Source organism: Podarcis filfolensis (assembly GCF_964270895.1).
Source record: "Podarcis filfolensis genome assembly, chromosome: 4".
Taxonomy (NCBI): domain Eukaryota; kingdom Metazoa; phylum Chordata; class Lepidosauria; order Squamata; family Lacertidae; genus Podarcis; species Podarcis filfolensis.
The window spans coordinates 93,936,265-93,956,629 of record NC_139607.1 but is presented as its reverse complement, the minus strand read 5'-3'; the positions used below and the strand labels follow the sequence as shown (position 1 = coordinate 93,956,629).

General features: G+C 46.3%; 1 protein-coding gene across 14 annotated transcripts in view; it reads right to left on the bottom strand.

The window, feature by feature from the left end:
• TENM4 (teneurin transmembrane protein 4) overlaps positions 1-20,365 on the bottom strand; it is a 645,582-nt gene that overhangs the window by 407,623 nt on the left and 217,594 nt on the right. The window lies entirely within an intron of this gene.

The following is a 20,365-nucleotide window of genomic DNA, read 5'->3' as shown; positions in this document are numbered from 1 at the left end:
TATAGAACAGCAATCTTGTCCCCCGATACAGTTAGCTCTTTAAAATCTCATTAAAATCTCAGTGATATGAGCAGATGAATGGAAGATGCAAGCATCAAACAAGCAGAGCATCTCAAAAGTTGGTTGAACATCCGGTCCACTGGGTTGTTTTCATATGTAGTCACCATGCCCCCTGGGCTGGCTTGATGGTTTCATATTATTTGGTTTTGCGGGTGTGGTAGAATGTATTCTTACATTGTCCGAAGATGGTTCCAAAAGTCAAATGGATGTGATTTTTGGATCCTGATTTTTTTTTAATTAAAAAATCTTTAAGCAAAAACATGACTTATTTCCTCCACAATGAATGGGAAATTGAGTTTCCTTATATTATGATCTCTTTTATTCAGAGAAAGAATCACTGGAATAGCATCTAATGCTACACACAGGGCAGTAGGACCAGTGGTCAGAGATGATAGGAATTGTAGTCCAACAATATCTGGTGACTCAAGGTTGCGAAAGGCTGGACTAAAGCAGGAATGAATAAAATCAAAGTAAATGTTGAGATCCTCCTCAGGTGAAACACATGGGGATTTTCCAAGCAAAGGCAAAGGTTGGGAAAGGCTACTCTAGGGTAACAGGCAGGAAATGTCATGGGATTTCTTGCATGAAAATCACTTCCTCAACCATTGAGCTTACGACTCTTCCTGTAGAACAGAGTTTTCCAAATTTGGAACTCTAGCTGTTTTTTGGACTACAGTTCCCATGATCCCTGATCACTGGTCCTGCTGGCTAGGTATGATGGGAGCTGTAGTCCAGCAATAGCTGGAGACCCAAGTTTTGGGAATCCCTAGACGCTCTAGAGGTTCCATATCCCCAGTCACAAATGAAAACTAAAAACCGTTCTAAATGTTTTAAATAAAAATATGTATACACCACCTATTCATTTAAAATATCAAGGTAATATGCAGTAGCCCACCCAAATCTCCGCCACCAAAGCATTTGCCAAAGTTAGTAAATGAGATTGAACCAACCTCCCTCCGGTTACAACAGATACCATCCCAGAAGGAAACATTGAAAGAACAACGAAGCACTAAAGCACGACACAGAGCGATTGCACCTCTTGCATCATGGTTTAGCAAAACAACATCAGAGAGATCTTTAGCCTGCCCCTCCGAAACCAAACGAGCTATCTTGAGGCAGCATCACAAAGCATTAAGATACCACAAAACAATGCAAAATAATCCTAAGCATGAGCGGCTCACCTGGAATGAGTATTTGCTTAATTCTGAATACAGCTCTTGGCATAATAAAGTCCCCAAGAGACGCCTGAAAGTCAAAAGTGAAGATGTCTGAAGGAAACTCTGCTGGAGGAGTTGCCCGAAGCGATGGAACCAGAAACACTAAATCCTCAGCTTCTGGTTCGAGGTCAGTTTGGCCTCTGTAACCGGGGCGGTGGGTGGGGACAACTAAACTCCACTCCTCTGGGTGACCTTACTTCACCAACAAGGAGTGGCGAAATCGGCCAATGAGTGTGTGTTTAAGTAGCGCTCTTGAAGGGCGACTCAGTTGGAAATGACAGTGTTCTGAAACCTCCACTCTCCAGGTGTTTTGTTGGATTACAGCTGCCACCATCCCCAGCCACCTTAGTCGATGTTCAGGGATGATGGCAGTCATAGTCCAAAGCCATTTCTGGGAACCCAGGGCTGAAGAATGCTACCTTAAGAGGCACAATGGGGAGAGAATTTCATCTCCCACATCTTGCCACTCATTGTTGTTGTTGTTTAGTTGTTTAGTCGTGTCCAACTCTTTGTGACCTCATGGACTAGAGCACACCAGGCACTCCTGTCTTCCACTGCCTCCCACAGTTTGGTCAAACTCATGATGGTAGCTTCGAGAACACTGTCCAACCATCTTGTCCTCTGTTGTCTCCTTGTGCCCTCAATCTTTCCCATCATCAGGGTCTTTTCCAGGGAGTCTTCTCTTCTCATGAGGTGGCCAAAGTATTGCAGCCTCAGCTTCAGGATCTGTCCTTCCAGTGAGCACCCAGGGCTGATTTCCATCAGAATGGATAGGTTTGATCTTCTTGCAGTCCATGGGACTCTCAAGAGTCTCCTCCAGCACCATAATTCAAAAGCATCAATTCTTTGGCGATCAGCCTTCTTTATGGTTCAGCTCTCACTTCCATACATCACTACTGGGAAAACCATAGCTTTAACTATACACAGACCAATTTCTTGCCCTGTCCACAAGTGCACAGGAGCCAAGCCTGACAACTGTAGCTCCCTCTAGGCCAGCCTTTCTCAACCTGTGGGTCCCCAGATGCTGTTGGAACTACAACTCCCATCACCCCTAGCTAGCAAGGCCAGAGCTCAGGAATGATGGGAGTTGTAGTCCAACGACATCTGGGGGCCCACAGGTTGAGAACCGTTGCTCTAGGCATTTGCTAATGGAGGAGATCAGGAAAAGCCATGCCTGACACCCTCTGTTTTATCCAAGGCCTTCTTGCATTGAGCAGGAAGATCTGGAGGGGCTTCTAAGGAAGTTTGGCTGGGCATATTGGAAACCCTGGTGGCAGAGCCCAGTGCAGTAAGCTTGGTAGTGCCACGGCATCAGAGAGGTTTGGGACACATGCTGCTGCCCTCATCCTCAGTTTCTGCTCTTGCATGTTCTTTCTACGTGCCTGGAGAGGGCTATAACTTTCTCCAAGGTCAAGGCCCTATGCCCTCAGTTGCCATGCATTTTCGTTCTATCACTTGCTTAGCCTTCAGAAAGCTCAGAGCAACTTATGTTAGGCATCAGTTACCCACTTCGTTTGCATACCATTAAGATTTCCAGGACAAGTCTTCATGACCAGCTGAAATGCAACAGGTGCACCAATAAGCAACGATCTTACTTTTAAAAGACATCTGAAGGCAGCCCTGTTTAGGGAAAATTTTAATGTTTAATGCTGTATTGTGTTTTTAATATTCGGTTGGGAGCCGCCCAGAGTGGCTGGGGACTGGGGAAACCCAGCCAAATGGGCGGGGTATAAATAATAATATATCATCATCATCTCAGTGGTGCAAAGAAAAGTTACAGCTGTTGGATGTGTGGTTGCTGTGGAGCTCTGAAAGACGCAGGAGACTTCGGGTGCGCATCCATGTGTGGCAACTGTGACAGTTTGTGCCCTTGGTTTCAGCACCCGTCATTTGAGCTCTGTGGCTTTTGAAAACGCTATAAATAAGCATGAAGAGACCTCATTCCAAATCCATCATCAGTGTAATTTGCACTACACAGAACTTGGGTACAATATAATTAGCAAATGCATTGCAATAATTTATTTTTGGTTTAAAAGGCTGAACAGTCACGGTTTTCTAACAAGGTGGGGAAGAAAAAACAGAGCTATGAGCCAAGCGTTTTTTTTTTTTTTTAAGTTCCCCTTTTTCTCCCTTATTCTGGCTCCTATTAATTCAGTCATTTTACCTTTGGTGTGCATTCACTCACCTATGCAATGCGAGCCGCTCCACTGAGAAGGGTTTTGAATACGGAGCCTGCTTTTTTAGTTTCTTGTTTTGGGCGCAATGGAAAACGCAAAGCCAAAGCCGCGAGAGCTCCTCTGCATTTGCATTATTATGATTAACACTACTCCAAACAGAAAGCATCCGGCGGTATTAATTACAGGAATGGTGAGATTCAAATAGTCATAAATCATTAGACAGCATAATGTAAACTCCCCGAAACCTTATCAGAAACTAATTTTGCATGACTTCAGAGGCTTTTTTCTTCCCTGCTCTGCCTTTCCACCTCATTTATATGGTGACTGTTGACGTAACGGCAGGAATTGTATGTGCTTGATTGAGAGGTATGAAAAGAAAGAGCAGAAAGGGTGAAATTTATGACTTTCCCTAACAGCTACTTTTGTGTTACGCATAACTCTTTATCCCAGAGGGTGGAAAGGTTATGGCTGGTATTTAACTAACCTCTCCCATCGGCTCAAGGATTTCCATTTGCACAACTCCTTCTCCCTCATGCCAGATCTGCTCCAAAGGGTTGGGGGAATCTCTAGAACTGACTTAGGGGGTACACAGAGGGAGGAGAGGCAGTTGTGGAGGAGTTGAGGATACCGCATTCGCTTACCCTGCACTAGGCACATCTGTCTGAGTTAGCAGCATGTAATACTATACCTATAAAAGGTCAGGGACCCCTGACCATTAGGTCCAGTCATGGCCAACTCTGGGGTTGCGGCGCTCATCTCGCTTTACTGGCCGAGAGAGCCGGCGTACAGCTTCCGGGTCATGTGGCCAGCATGACTAAGCTGCTTCTGGCGAACCAGAGCAGAGCACGGAAACACCGTTTACCTTCCCGCCAGAGCGGTACCTATTTATCTACTTGCACTTTGATGTGCTTTCAAACTACTAGGTTGGCAGGAGCTGGGACTGAGCAACGGGAGCTCACCCCATCGCGGGGATTCGAACCGCCAACCTTCTAGTTCTAGGCTCTGTGCTTTAACCCACAGCGCCACCCGCGTCCCTTATACTATACAGTGGTACCTTGGGTTACATACGCTTCAGGTTACAGACTCCGCTAACCCAGAAATAGTACCTTGGGTTAAGAACTTTGCTTCAGGATGAGAACAGAAATCGTGCACCGGCGGTGCGGCAGCAGCAGGAGGCCCCATTAGCTAAAGTGGTGCTTCAGGTTAAGAACAGTTTCAGGTTAAGAACGGACCTCCAGAACGAATTAAGTACTTAACCCGAGGTACCACTGTACCTATAATTACTCATAAATAAGTCCCATTGAGTTCAATGGGTCCTTTTCTCCAAGGTAAGCGGAGCCTGAGGTTCTATTCTGAACTTGAGGCTCTATCCTGGAATTAATACCCAGCTGGCTCAAGAGGCCTGCAGCAATGCAGCCTAACTGCAGTAAGGATGCAGAAGCACTTTCTGGCTCGGAGCGGGACCCTCCCTTGAAGGAAGGCAAAGTCCTCTTGAGTCACAGAACTGAGCTTAGGACCCCACCCTGAGGAATGTGCTTATCTTGGGTTCCTTTGAGATTCAAGGCCTTCTCCTAACACCCTCAATCACTGGAATTAAAGAGGCAAACAAGTGTTTGTTCTCTGCAGGGAGTTGTAAGCCACCCTATCAGGAGCTCATTGCATTGAAGTTGGGCCTTCAATGGAAAACTGGAGCTCTTTCCTGCACGCACAACGAACCTAACACTTCTTCTTCCTTGGCGATCACTCATAGCCGAGTAAGATTGTCTTCCATAAGCATGGTTTTAACAATGATTCTGTAAGTGACTGTGGAGGCCAATTCTGGATCCACATGTCCTTCCACAGTGGGGACATTGGTTTCCAGGCAGGAGCTGATCACAGTGTGGATTTGCCAAGTGTGCCTTCCTCTTAGCACGTTTCTCCCTTTTGTCCTGAGTTCAAATATCTTCAAAGCCCATGACACCTTTGGCAAAGGCTGTTCTCCAACTGGAGCGCTCGCAGGCAAGTGTTTCCCAATTGTTGGTGTTTATACTACATTTTTTAAAATTTGCCTTGAGACAGTCTTTAAACCTCTTTTGTTGACCACCAGCAATACGTTTTCCATTTTTAAGTTCAGAATATGGAAGATGGTAACCAGACATCCGCACAACATGACCAGTTTAACAAAGTTGAAGTTGAAGAGTCATTGCTTCAACACTGGTGATCTTTGCTTCTTCCAGTACACTGGCATTAGTTTGCCTGTCTTCCCAAGTGATGTGTTTTGGAGACACCGTTGATGAAATCTTTTGAGTAGTTGGAGATGGCGTTTATAAGTCTCCTTCCAAACCAAAATAAGTCACTTTTCCATTTATTTAGGCATTAAGTATTTGTACAATGGCAACACTTAAGTATCTGCAGAATATTGACAAGGGAGGAGGCACTGAGTTCTGCCCGACATTGGGTGAGCTTGTTGCGTTTGTGTGACGTCACACGGGCAACACACAAGCGTGATGTCAAGTGCATTGAGAGGAGGCTGCAAGGCCCTATGAGACTCTCTGCCTCCATTAGGAGGCCTGGCAAGGCCTGGCCCCTCAAGATCAGGGGGAGCACCCGCCCTACCAAGCTGTGGAATGCCCTCCCACCAGATGTCAAAGAGAAAAACAACTACCTGACTTTTAGAAGACATCTGAAGGCAGCCTGTTTAGGGAAGCTTTTAATGTTTAATAGGTTATTGTATTTTAATATGTAATAATAATAATAATAATAATAATAATAATAATAATAATAAAGCAATAAAACATCAAACATTAAAAACTTCCCCAAACAGGGCTGCCTTCAGATGTTTTCTAAAAGTCAGGTAGTTGTTTATTTCCTTGACATCTGGTGGGAGGGAGTTCCACAGAGCGGGCGCCACTACCGAGAAGGCCCTCTGCCTGGTTCCCTGTAACCTCACTTCTCGCAGGGAGGGAATCGCCAGAAGGCCCTCGGTGCTGGACCTCAGTGTCTGGGCAGAACAATGGGGGTGAAGATGCTCCTTCAGGTATACTGAACCGAGGCCGTTTAGGGCTTTAAAGGTCAGCACCAACACTTTGAATTGTGCTCAGAAACGTGAATCCTGTGTCCAATTCTGGGCACCATAATTTAAGAAGGATGTTGACAAGCTGGAAGCTGTGCCAGGCTCTCCATGTAAACCCATTAACAGCCAGGTAAACCCATCAACAGGTTTCCTGCCAGACAGGATTCTGTTGTAGAACCCCCTTCTGTGATGTAGGTATGATGTACTGGGTGGTGGTCTTGGGCTGCAGGGTGGCAATTTAAAAAGTCTATATAAGGCCTTGCACACCATTGTTCTGGGTTGCTCCTCCGTCCTTTGTGTGGTGAGTGAGGGCCCTGTTGCAACTGCTCAATAAAGATCAGGCTTACTAGCTGCTTTGCTTCTCAATATTCTCTGGTTGGTCTCTGTTATTTTCTCCTACCGAGAGGGAACCCACTTAAGGGCTCTATACGGGCTCTCTTGGATACCCCATAAGGGAAAAAGGGCAGATTTTGTTTATAACAGTATCCCAAGATTTACAGTGCCTAGACGGGCCCGGGAGATTGCTTGTCACCTCTAAGGGAAATCAATACAACCCCCCTTCCTTTTCGCCCGGTCATTTCGACAGAATGAGATTTCAGTTTCTTTGCTAGAAGCACGAATCCAGCCTCCTCGCCGTCCGACCTTCCCCAGAGACCACCACACAGGCACACACACCCCTCCAAGGTGCTATGCAAACAACATTACCATATGACATTACCCAGCCCTGTTCCATTATTTAATGCCTCTCGAGGAGAGCCTGAGAGTGAGCCTTTTAATCCTCGGCAAATTGACAGGATCTCTATCCTGGGAGATGCAAATTGAATAAAAACGAAAGGGTCTGGACTGCACCCATTGCATTCTCCTCAGTTGCTTCAAGCTACCCTCCTCCCCGCTGCCAATTAGTTCTCTCCCGGAAAAGGGTGCAGGAGGAAATCCACAGAACTGCGTTTCGCCAGTTGTCAATAACAATAAAAGCTCGCCTGTGCAGTCTTCCTCCAGACCTGAATTCTGCATTTCCAACCCGCCAATTAAACTCCTGCTGCGACTTTAGAATTTGCAGCCACTGTGCAGCTGTTCTGCTTTGCTGGCACTAAATTTCCCTCAGTAGTGGATCAACGTGTTTAAACACTTTGATCTTCCTTATCTCAGCAGAGGGATTTGAAAGCCTACTTGGAGAAACAAGCTTTCATTTGGGCTCAACCCTTCTTTATCTAACCTGAAACTTTGGGTGTTTGGGGGTGTTTTTTATTTTATTTAAAAAAACCTCATTGTCTTTGGAAATCGCTTCTTTCCCTGTGCACACAAACTCAGGCATTCTCTTTCTCTCTCTAACAAGAAAAAGAAAATGGGGGGAGATTTAGCCGATGGTACTTCAAAGGGCAGATAAAGGCTACAAAGGAGACAAAATTCTATATGCAGTAATTCCATATCATCTCAATATCGGGCACATGCTCTCAGATTTTCTATTAAATCTTCTTCAAACACCACACTAGCTTCCCTGAATATGCAGACACAATGGTGGTTCTGTAAGAAAACATCAGTGAAGAAATGTGGTTTTAACAAGGGCTGCTCCAGTTTCCTACCCAAACCCGGGAACATCTCAGCTAAACTGGAAATATGCAAAGCGTTGATTGGTGTTTTCTTCTCCAAACTAAATTTTCAGATTGGCACCAGAATTCAAGGAATGCATTATTATTATTATTATTATTATTATTATTATTATTATTATTATTCCTGTGCAGGCATGGTGTACGCTGCACCAAGGGATTTGTAGTCACAGTGGGATTACAGAACAGGGAGGGGGTAGAAAGGGCTCTATGAATTTAAAACAGAGACATTGTATGTACCCTTTATTAAAATCATTTAATAATAATAATAATCCATATTATAGCACTCAAGAAAAATTTGCAAACAAAGTCCAAAGACAGTTACCACACTGCAGCATGGATTATTTATTATCTTTTACAACTAGAAGACAAATGGATAAAATGTTGGAATTTGACCAAAAGAACCAAGGTAAAATCCTTTCCCAGCTGCTTGCCTCAACCTAACTGGAATCACAGGGTTGTTGCAAGGACAGAAGGAATCAGACAGGGTAGGCAACCTTTGCAATGTCTTGAGCTCCTTGGGAAAGACGTAGGATAAAAATAACATCCTCCCTTCTTTCCTTACAAGTGAAAGTATGAGGACCCAGACCCTACAATCATCATCTGAGGCCCTTCTTTGTGTGCCTCCTCCGCAAGAGCCCCAGAGGGCGGCAACACAAGAACGGGGCCTTTTCTGCAATGGCCCCCCATTCCTGGAATGCTGTCTCCAAGGAGGTTTGTCTAGCGCCTTCATTACGTATCTTTAGGTGCCAGGCAAAAACGTTTCTCTTCTCCCAGGATGTGGCTCGGAGAGGGGGTGTGCTCTGGGAGCCAGACCAAGAAATCTGTACCGCTCTATTCTGCCTTGGTCAGACCACAATTAGAATACTGCATCCAGTTCTGGGTACCACAACTTAAGGAGGATATTGTCAAGCTGGTACATGTGCAGAGGAGGGAGGATGATCAAGGGTCTGGAAACCAAGCCTGATGAGGAATGGTTGAAGGAGTATGAGTATGATAGCCACATCAAAAGGCTTGTTACAAGGAAGATGGGGCACGCTTGTTTTCTCTTGGCTGTCTGTCATAGATGCTGAGATTGGAGTAGGATGGACAAGAAGACCCCCAGGATTCCTTCCAACTCTACAATCCTACGTTTCTATGAAGTGTAAGGGGCCTGAGGTTCTGTTCCTGGGCCTGAGGTCCCATGGAATAAACCCCCTATGATAAAATACTATCAAAATCAGTCCCATGGCCCATGTATTCCAAGCATACACACCTGGAGGAAAGTCTCAGAGGGACTATCCTCTAGTCTCAGTAAGGTGATGATGAAATAATAATAATAATAATAATAATAATAATAATAATAATAATAATAATTTATGTATACCCCGCCCATCTGGCTTGGTTTCCCCAACCACTCTGGGCAGCTTCCAACAAAATATTAAAAATACGCCAAAACATTAAAAACTTTCCTAAACAGGGCTGCCTTCTCGTAGGAAGGGAACCGCCAGAAGGCCCTCGAAGCTGGACCTCAGTGTCCAGGATGAATGATAAGGGGTGGAGATGCTCCTTCAGGTGTTTAGGGCTTTAAAGGTCAGCACCAACACTTTGAATTGTGCTCAGAAACGTACTGGGAGCCAATGTAGGTCTTTCAGGACCGGTGTTGTATGGTCTCGGCGGCCACTCCCAGTCACCAGTCTAGCTGCCGCATTCTGAATTCGTTGTAGTTTCGGGTCACCTTCAAAGGCGATCTTACTCCCCTGAAGACACAGTTAGGGTTGCAAAATGCTGCAACTCATTGTTTCCCAGCAAGTCACCTATGAAGAAGGCCCTTTGATTTGAGGACATTTTACTTGCTGGACAAGTTCCTCTGTCGGAAAATCCTATCTATACACAAGTATCGGTCCCATCCACATTCCACCATGGAACAAAGCGTGCTCCCCTACCTGGTGAAACCAAGGTGATTAAGCACACTTACATCTGTGTTGGACCCTTTTGAGTAGCACTGGGATGATTTAAGGTGGAATAAAATCATACGCTTTTGATACGGGGTTTTCCCCTTTCTCCTCTCCCCCAAGAGTTAGCTGCAAATCATCAGCACGTTCTCCTCAGTTGCAGACAAATTAAAGTCATACTTTGTGCAGGGGCAGGAAAGTTCTCGGGCAGCCTGTCTTATTTTATTTGCAGAAAGTAAGCCCAGGAATTTCTGGGGTCACGGGCAGACACCACGCTGGGCAGTGTCATAACACACACGGGTGGAACAGGCCCTACTCCATTTCCGAAGGCACCCCACAGCTCCCATAAATCAGTCAGCAGGTACCTTGGGCCCACAGATATTAGCAAAGCTGACTCAAGGAATTGAAAAATGGAGCGAGGTTATTTGAAGGCTGTGATTGTTATTACACCAGGCTCACCAAGGCAGGGAAGGGGGAGAAAGGAAGTGCCGAAGCGACAAGAGACTTGAGCCAATGGAGACAAAGTGGCCCCTAGCAGCCTTTCAGGAAAAGGAGGAAGAAAACAGAAAAGCGATTCATGGTATGGGCACCTTGGACAGTGAATCTCAGGATGAAATTGAACTTAGATTGATACCTGCTGCAATTCCTGCATTGCAGGGGGCTGGATGATAATGATAATAATAATAATATTATTAATATTTGTACCCCACCCATCTGACTGAGTTGCCCCAGCCACTCGTTTGGGCTCCTTCAACTCTTCTAGCTGTCCATGGAGGCGCAGGTCAGTTCTGTGTCCAGGGCAGCTGTTTAGCAGCTCCATCTGGTATGCAGGATGAGACCCTACCTGTCCGCAGACTGTCTTGCCAGGGTGGTGCATGCTCTAGTCATCTCCCACTTGGACTACTGCAATGCGCTCTACGTGGGGCTACCTTTGAAGGTGACCCGGAAACTACAACTAATCCAGAATGTGGCAGCTAGACTGGTGACTGGGAGCAGCTGCCGAGACCACATAACACTGGTCTTGAAACGCCTACATTGGCTCCCAGTACGTTTCCGAGCACAATTCAAAGTGTTGGTGTTGACCTTGAAAGTCCTAAATGGCCTCGGTCCAGTATACCTGAAGGAGCGTCTCCACCCCCATCGTTCTGCCCAGACACTGAGGTCCAGCTCCGAGGGCCTCCTGGCGGTTCCCTCACTGCGAGAAGCCAAGTTACAGGGAAGCAGGCAGAGGGCCTTCTCGGTAGTGGCCCGTGCCCTGTGGAACACCCTCCCACCAGATGTCAAAGAGAACAACTACCAGACTTTTAGAAGGCACCTGAAAGCAGCCTTATTTGGAGGGAAGCTTCTAATGTTTAACAGACTACTGTATTTTAATACTTTGTTGGAAGCCACCCAGAGTGGCTGGGGAAACCCAACCAGATGGGCGGGGTATAAATAAATTATTATTATTATTATTATTATTCTATGAGGGGTCAAAAGGACTCTGATTCAGGGAGGATCTCTGTAGATAGCATCTATGCACATATCATGTCAGCACCAAGCAAAAATCTTTTTAATTTATTTTTTCACACCAGCAGGACCTGTTTCTTGCCCGCTTCTTTGATGTGCACATATGCCTATTACCGCCTCTGTGGTTAAACCTTTATTGCCGTTAATCTTTTGCTTTATGGTTTTGACTGCTATTAGCCATGGGAGCTGTCTGAAAGTTTTGCTGCTGAAGGACAGGGAACAATTTTTACAAACAAGCAAGCCAAACACATGGACATTGATTGCTGGGGGCACCAAGTATATGTGGCGCAAGGGGCTTCAGAACCTCCTCCCAATATTTTGGGGCAGGGGGCTGCACTCCACAAATATTGAGGGAGCTGCCACCCTCCCACGTGACTTGGCTGAGCCCTCTCAATTTGGGGGGCAAGTTGGCATCCCTGTTGCTTGCTGTTCAAAGAACTATTGAGTCTATTATTGCACTTAACATCAAAAAAACGAAGATCATGATCACTGGTCCCATCACCTCCTGGCAAATAGAAGGGAAGAAATGGAGGCAGTGAGAGATTTTACTTTCTTGGGCTCCATGATCACTGCAAATGGTGACATCAGCCACGAAATTAAAAGATGCCTGCTTCTTGGGAGAAAAGCAATGACAAACCTAGACAGCATCTTAAAAAGCAGAGATATCACCTTGCCAACAAAGGTCCGTATAGTAAAAGCTATGGTTTTCCCAGTAGTGATGTATGGAAGTGAAAGCTGGACTGATCGCTGAAGAATTGATGCTTTTGAATTATGGTGCTGGAGGAGTCTCTTGAGAGTCCCATGGACTGCAAAAAGATCAAACCGATCCATTCTGAAGGAAATCAGCCCTGAGTGCTCACTGGAAGGACAGATCCTGAAGCTGAGGCTCCAATACTTTGGCCACCTCATGAGAAGAGAAGACTCCCTGGAAAAGACCCTGATGTTGGGAAAGATGGAGGGCACAAGGAGAAAGGGACGACAGAGGATGAGATGGTTGGATAGTGTTCTCGAAGCTACCAACATGAGTTTGACCAAACTGCGGGACGCAGTGGAAGACAGGAGTGTCTGGCGTGCTCTGGTCTATGGGGTTATGAAGAGTCGGACACGACTAAACGACTAAACAACAACAACAAATTATTGCACAAGGCGCCAACCTGTTTCTTGACCTTACCTTGTCAAGGCAGTGATCAGCGTCCTGCTTATTACAGATCACCATCATAATCTTAGTGTTTGTACTCCACTCATCTGACTGGGTTTGCCCCAGCTACTCCGGGAGGCTTCCGACAGATAGAAAAACAGGTTGTCGGCATGTCTTTCCTGGCCTCTGCAATGCTCCAACTTGACCCCGAGCCTTGTTCGAACGGCAGAACGTGGCCAGCTGAGAAAGTTAAAGGCCGGAGCCTGCTGAGAGCATGTGACAGCACAGCATCTCCCCGTAGGGCAGCACCTGTCGGGCTGGATGTTTTGATCACATTGCGCATCGAGGAAAGGCTTTTGCGTTGCTCCATATGGCTCTGAAAGGGGGCGCCAGCTGCCTCCCCTCTCCTGATAACGTTTGCTCGCCATCGAACGACATATGGAACCATATGGAATCATCTCTCCATTAGGAAGAGACGATAGCCAGACGCATGAAGTCTCTCTCTCTCTTTTTCTCTCTCAGTAACAAAGTTATTAGTGGTGGCTTCTCCTGACTGAGAACAGGCCTTTGCATAGTGTATGAGAGAAATTGAGTGTGAATGTGTGTATATGAAGGAGCTTAAGCAGCCTTAAGGGGTCACCACGTGAACCTCCTCTGTTTTTAAAAGCATCTATCGTCCCTCCTTTATTTTTTATTTTTTAAATGGAGGCTTTTTTCATCCATCAGATTAACCTCAGCCTGGCTTGATTAACCTGCCGCAGCTGCACAGTTTCTCCTTCACTCTGAGACGACTTGAGCGTGACGTGTACAAATGGCACATTTTCCTGCGGAGCAGGAGGTGTGGAACTAAGAGCAAATGAATGATAGCTTGCAAATCGGCTGGGTTTGCAAAGAAACAGAGCCGCTTGCTGCAGCCTGCCCGGAGCGTCGACCGCAGGCTTCCCTGGAAGCAGCCTCAGCGACAGGTGGACGCTTTAATTTCCCCCAGTGAAGTGCTGCCCTGGGGCGCGTGGGAAATTAAAATCGCCCCCTGACGTTGGAGAGAGGGCACCTTGCCAAGGGCTCCCTTGAATCTGGAGCTCGGGACACAGGAAGTCATATTGGTTCAACTGGTTCTGTTATTATTTATGTTAACTGGCAGCAGCTATCCAGATGGAAATCTCTCCCAGTATGGCCTGGAGATGCCAAGGATTGAACTGGCAATCTTCTGCATGCCAAGCGGAGGCTCTGCCATGGAGCTATGGATCTCGCAGCTGTCCATGGAGGCACATGTCAAATCTGTGTCCAGGGCAGCTGTTTACCAACTCCATCTGGTACGCAGGCTGAGACCCTACCTGCCTGCGGACTGCCTTGCCAGAGTGGTGCATGCTCTGGTTATCTCCCGCTTGGACTACTGCAATGCGTTCTACGTGGGGATACCTTTGAAGGTGACCCGGAAACTACAACTAATCCAGAATGCGGCAGCCAGACTGGTGACTGGGAGCGGCTGCCGAGACCACATAACACCGGTCTTGAAAGACCTACATTGGCTCCCAGTACGTTTCTGAGCATAATTCAAAGTGTTGGTGCTGATCTTTAAAGCCTCCAGCGGCCTTGGCCCTGTATACCTGAAGGAGTGTCTCCACCCCCATCGTTCTACCCAGACACCGAGGTCCAACACCGAGGGCCTTCTGGCGGTTCCCTCCCTGCGAGAAGCCAAGTTACAGGGAACCAGGCACAGGGCCTTCTTGGTAGTGGCGCCCTCCCTGTGGAACGCCCTCCCACCAGATGTCAAAGAGAACAACAACTACCAGACTTTTAGAAGACATCTGAAGGCAGCCCTGTTTAGGGAAGCTTTTAATGTTTGATATATTAGAGTATTTTAATATTCTTTTTGGAAGCCGCCCATAGTGGCTGGGGAAGCCCAGCCAGATGGGCGGGGTATAAATAAAAAATTATTATTATTATTATTCATGTGTTAGTCCTGGGGTCTGCATTGGGTGGTCTTCTGTCTGCCTTGATAGCTCATTCAGTAGAGCATGAAACTCTTAATTTCAGGGTCGAGCCCCGTGTTGGGCAAAAGATTCCGGCATTGCCAGGGAGTTGGCCCTTGAGGTCCCAACTCTACAATTCTATGATTAATACGACTACTAAGAATAAGAATAATAATAATTATTTTTCAGTGATGGCTCCGACTTGGTGGAATGCTCTGTCCCATGAGACTAGGGCCCTTCAGGATTTAACCTCCTTCCGTTGGGCCTGTAAGACAGAGCTATTCCTCCTGGCCTTTAATTTGAATTCAGCCTGATCTTTTATTTCCCTTCCCTTCCCCTCCCCTTTTTATGAAGATCACCCAATCTGAGACCCCACAGCAAATTCTCCCTTGGCCTCCTCGCTGGCCCAAGTAGGACCAATTCAGCCAGCTAGCCCTGGGGATTATCTGATTGATTTTTGATTTGTTGAATTTTATTGTTATTCATGTTTTTATACCGTATTTTATGCTGCTTTTATAATTAAGTGTTTTAAAGTGTTTTAAATTTATTGTTGGCCGCTCTGAGCCCGGTTGTTGAACCGGGAAGGTGGGGTATAAATAATAATAATAATAATAATAATAATAATAATAATAATAATAATAATAATAATAATTTGTACCCCATCCATCTGATTGGGTATGTTTTTAATGCACAACCTCAGTATTCTTGCGGGGCAGGGGAAGAGAAAATATTTCCCACCGAAACCTCTATTTTCACGCCAAACATTGAAACCAGAGAATATTCAGCGTGCCCCTGCTTGGGACCACTGATGTCTGATCATTTGCTGGGCACGAGACGGTCCAGAATCCAGCGGAATCCGGAGCATCTCCCCTTGTTTGATCTGCGGCAGGTGACAATCACTTTGTTGCATTTCCAGTGTCTCTGTCTGAACTGTGAGAAGGCTGCAGCGAGTAATAAGAGCTTCCCCGAGGGAACAGTTAATCTTGTGTTCCCCCTAGTCCTGTGTTTTACACTCGCCTCATCTGGTCTATCCGACCCAGAGGTTGGAAACTGAGCTGGGGAAAGGCACACCGGAAAGAGGATAAGGCCAATTATTAACCACAAGCGATCGAGGAACAAGGCCTAGTTGGGGGAGGAGGGATGACAAGTCCTGGTTAGAAGTGCAAAGCCATGTTTAACAGCAAAACATGGGTACTTAGTGGTTTATTAAACAAGCGTGGAAGAGGAAGAGAACTGTCAGCGTCACTTTGCTTCTCAGGCCCTGCAAACACACAGGTGCCCTTTGAAATGCACAGGGTGCTTTTACTCATGGTGTTGTTGCAATGGTACACCCCTTCATGCAACAGTACCATACACATCAACTATATATTGATTGTCTATATTATGCCCACCGACATTTCGCTGATGAAAATAAGAACGTTCTATTCCATAATGTCAATAATTTTATTACTTATACGCCACCCATCTGACTGGGTTGCCCCAGCCCTTCTGGGTGGCTTCCAACATGTATAAAAACATAATAAAACATTAAACATTAAAGAAAAAAAGCTTCCCTAAGAAGGTCTGCCTTCAGATGTCTTCTTCTAAAGGTTGCATAGTTACTTATGTCCTTGGCTCAGGGGTTACATAACTACATACCCTCCAACATTTCTCCAATGAAAATAGGGGTGTCCTAAGGAGCGCCTCCACCCCCATCGTTCAGCCTGGACACTGAGGTTCAGCTCCAAGGGCCTTCTGGCGGTTCCCTCACTGCGAGAAGCCAAGTTACAGGGAACCAGGCAGAGGGCCTTCTCGGTGGTGGCGCCTGCCCTGTGGAACGCCCTCCCTTCCGATGTGAAGGAAATAAACAACTATCTGACTTTTAGAAGGCATCTGAAGGCAGCCCTGTTTAGGGAAGTTTTAAATGTTTGATGTTTTATCGTGTTTTTAATATTCTGTTGGAAGCCACCCAGAGTGGCTGGGGAAACTCAGCCAGATGGGCAATGTATAAATAATAAATTATTATTATTATTACTAAGGGAAAGTGGGACATTCTGAGGCAATCTTGTATGTGGGAAAGTTTTCAATGTTCAATGTTTTTATATGTGTTGAAAGCGGCCCAGAGTGGCTGGAGCAACCCAGTCAGATGGAAAGGGTGTAAATAGTAAAACAACAACAACAACGGCATAGGACATCCCTAGGACATTTAGGCAGAGCAACAGAGTGCAGGGGTGTAAATAAGGGTTGGTTTGGTTGGTGACCACAATTCCCACCATCCCTAGCTAACAGGACCAGCGGTCTGGGATGATGGGAATTGTAGTCCCAAACATCTGGAGGGACGGAGTTTGCCTAGGCCTGGTCTACATTGACTGACAACAGCTCTCCATGGATGCAGAGCTACCTAAAGATGCTGATACAGTGGTACCTCAGGTTACATATGCTTCAGGTTACATACGCTTCAGGTTACAGACTCCACTAACCCAGAAATAGTGCTTCAGGTTAAGAACTTTGCTTCAGGATGAGAACAGAAATCGGGCTCCGGAGGCGCGGCAGCAGCGGGAGGCCTCATTAGCTAAAGTGGTGTTTCAGGTTAAGTACGGACCTCCGGAACAAATTAAGTACTTAACCCGAGGTACCACTGTAATTGAACTTGGGACCTTCTACATTCAAGGCAGATGTTCTACCGACAATGACTTCTGTAAAACAACAACAACAACAACCATGCATATGATGGAATCGCAACGCTGATACCCCAAATCCTTATACTGACTTTCTTGGCCCATTTAAATCGATGGGTCTTCCTTCTAAGTTGGCACTGCATGTTAATGGAGTGACAGCTCTGCTCTTAAGAAGCCTCCGGATTCCTTCGCTAGTTTTCCTGCAACATCTAAAGCCCTCTCTACAGAGCAACATTCAGCAAAAGAGCACGAGGTGTTTGGGCGCGATGATAAAGAGACCTGAAAACTGTAAAGACTGACAGATTTGTGCGAAACGAAAGCGAGACTACAGTGGAATCGCTCTGATCACATGGAAGCCTCTTGTGCGAGCGGGGCTCCTCGGGGGAAGAAACGCCTCAGGAAGAAGGATAAATGCTAGACGTGCCACGAGAAGATTAGAAAAGCTCGAGGTTTGCAAATTGACGGCGTAGAAACAAACAAATCTTTCCAGGAACCATGGGGTTACTTTTATCAATGGAATATCAAGAAAACTTTTCTATCTTGCACTGGAACTCATGAGAGATTTTATATTGAACAACATGCTTACAAGAATCATTGTGGTCCCAACCAACAACCCCCCCATCTCTCCTATTTTCATCAATTGGCTTGGACTGCCTCTACTCATTGTTTAAGCTGCTACTGTCTGGGTTGGCGGGATGCGGGTGGCGCTGTGGGTTAAGCCACAGAGCCTAGGACTTGCCGATCAGAAGGTCGGTGGTTCGAATCACTGCGACGGGGTGAGCTCCGGTTGCTTGGTCCCTGCTCCTGCCAACCTAGCAGTTCGAAAGCACAAAGTGCAAGTAGATAAATAGGTACCGCTCTGGCGGGAAGGTAAACAGTGTTTCCGTGCGCTGCTCTGGTTCGCCAGAAGCGGCTTAGTCATGCTGGCCACATGACCCGGAAGCTGTACGCCGGCTCCCACAGCCAATAAAGCGAGATGAGCGCCACAACCCCAGAGTCGACCACGACTGGACCTAATGGTCAGGGGTCCCTTTACCCCTTTAGAGCTGTGGTGGTGGGGACTACTGCAGCCTTGGGAGCCAGACGAGTCCCTAAAATGTTAGAATTCCTGCTCCCTGATTGCAGTCATGGAATTGTTGTCTATCACATGACGGTATATGTTTGGACTCCACAGAGTGGGAAGTGACGGAGACAGGATGTTTGTGTTACTGTGTTCCATGAAGTGGGACTATTGTCCTTTGTTCTTTTTCTCTTTGCTGCCTGATGCTAGAGAGAGAGGGAGCCATGTTGCAGTGCTCCGTGTGTGTTTATATGTAAATAAAGTAGATTAGCCAAAATACTGAGTTGCTGAGGTCTGTTACGCAAACTGCAAAGACTATGCGGATCCCTAAGTGTGCCGGTGTCTGTTGGCCTCGGTTGCTGTGATGTTCGGGCTGAAGAAAGCTTTTGAAGCTCCCGAACGAAAGACCAGGAGGGAGGGAACATGCCAGTTGGGTATGTGTTTCTACCAGGGTCGTACTCGAGTGTAGGACGGGTTCCTGACATAAATTAGGGATGGAGGAAAAACTATCAGGCTCAGCCACCAGAGACTGGAAGAAGATTAACCATACTGCAGTTCCCTTTTCAAAAAAAATCATAGAGCTGTGCTTTTGTGGGGAAGATGTGGACAGGTGGTTTGTTTTTAGGGGGAAATGCAAGGAAAAGCAAACAAAGAGCGAAACATGTTGAAAATGTGGATATTAGGGAAGAGTGCACAAAAATGCATAAGATTATAAGTGTGGATTTTCTGTGTGACTTTTAGTGATGAACGGGGCAGTCCATTTCTGGCTGATGTCAAGGTGTTTGTCCAATACAGTGGTACCTCAGGTTAAGTACTTAATTCGTTTTGGAGGTCTGTTCTTAACCTGAAACTGTTCTTAACCTGAAGCACCACTTTAGCTCATGGATCCTCCTGCTGCTGCCGCGCCGCCGGAGCCTGATTTCTGTTCTTATCCTGAAGCAAAGTTCTTAACCTGAAGCACGATTTCTGGGTTAGCGGAGTGTGCAACCTGAAGCGTATGTAACCTGAAGCGTATGTAACCCGAGGTATCACTGTACTCACATTTACTCTGTGATTATTATTATTATTATTTTAAGAATTAAAACCTGCACTTAAATTTGCATTCAATTGAACAGACACTTGACTTTTTAGGAGATACGGGAAACCCGAAAACTGGGATTCCAGTTCTCTTGAGTGGTAAGACAAGGGGTTGGCACCTGGACTTTTGCTGTTGACACTGAGTGGGTTAGGGATACGGCCCACAGGCTGGGGACAGAGTTTGTGGCTTTGCAGGGGGCACAGGGTTGAACAGGTGATGCTTGAAGGAGTTTGGCAGTGTGGGGCAGTTCAGGAGGGACAGACCAGGCGGCGGAACCAACAGCAAAATCTCAAGCTGAGCTGGACCACAGGAGAGGGACCAAGTCCTGCAGGGAAACCATTGTGTACTCTGGAGAAGGGAACGTCAAGGTGAGACATGAGAGTTGCGTTTAGTTTTCTGAAGGGATGTCATGTAGGCAATGGTTTCTGTTTCTCATAAGGGAGTTCCTCAGTCTCCTTGATCACCACGACTGCATTTTCTGAACCCTTTCCAACTTCACAATACCCGTTTTGAGTTGAGATGACGGGAACTGATGCCAATGCCCTCTTATGTATAGGAATAAAAGCCTGTTCCTTTCCAAGATGGGGTTTGTCCCCACAAAAATGGAAACTCTCCACAATGTAGCAAGGATTTCCCCCCTTTTCCTTCTTATCCTGACACTCGTTTTAAGAGCCTTCTGCGCTGACCTACTTCTTCGAAATTTGCCATCCTGGGTCTCCGGTTCCCGAAGTGGTTTTCTTTTTTCATTTACATGATGTGAGTTTATCCTAGCAGGAAACTGAAGTGTTTTCTACATATGTTTGAAGTGTGAAGAAAGGGCGGGGGAGGGAGGGGCAGGAAGGAAGCACTCTTGCCTAGATGAATAATACAAAACAGGGAGCTGAACTCCATAGAAATGGTACA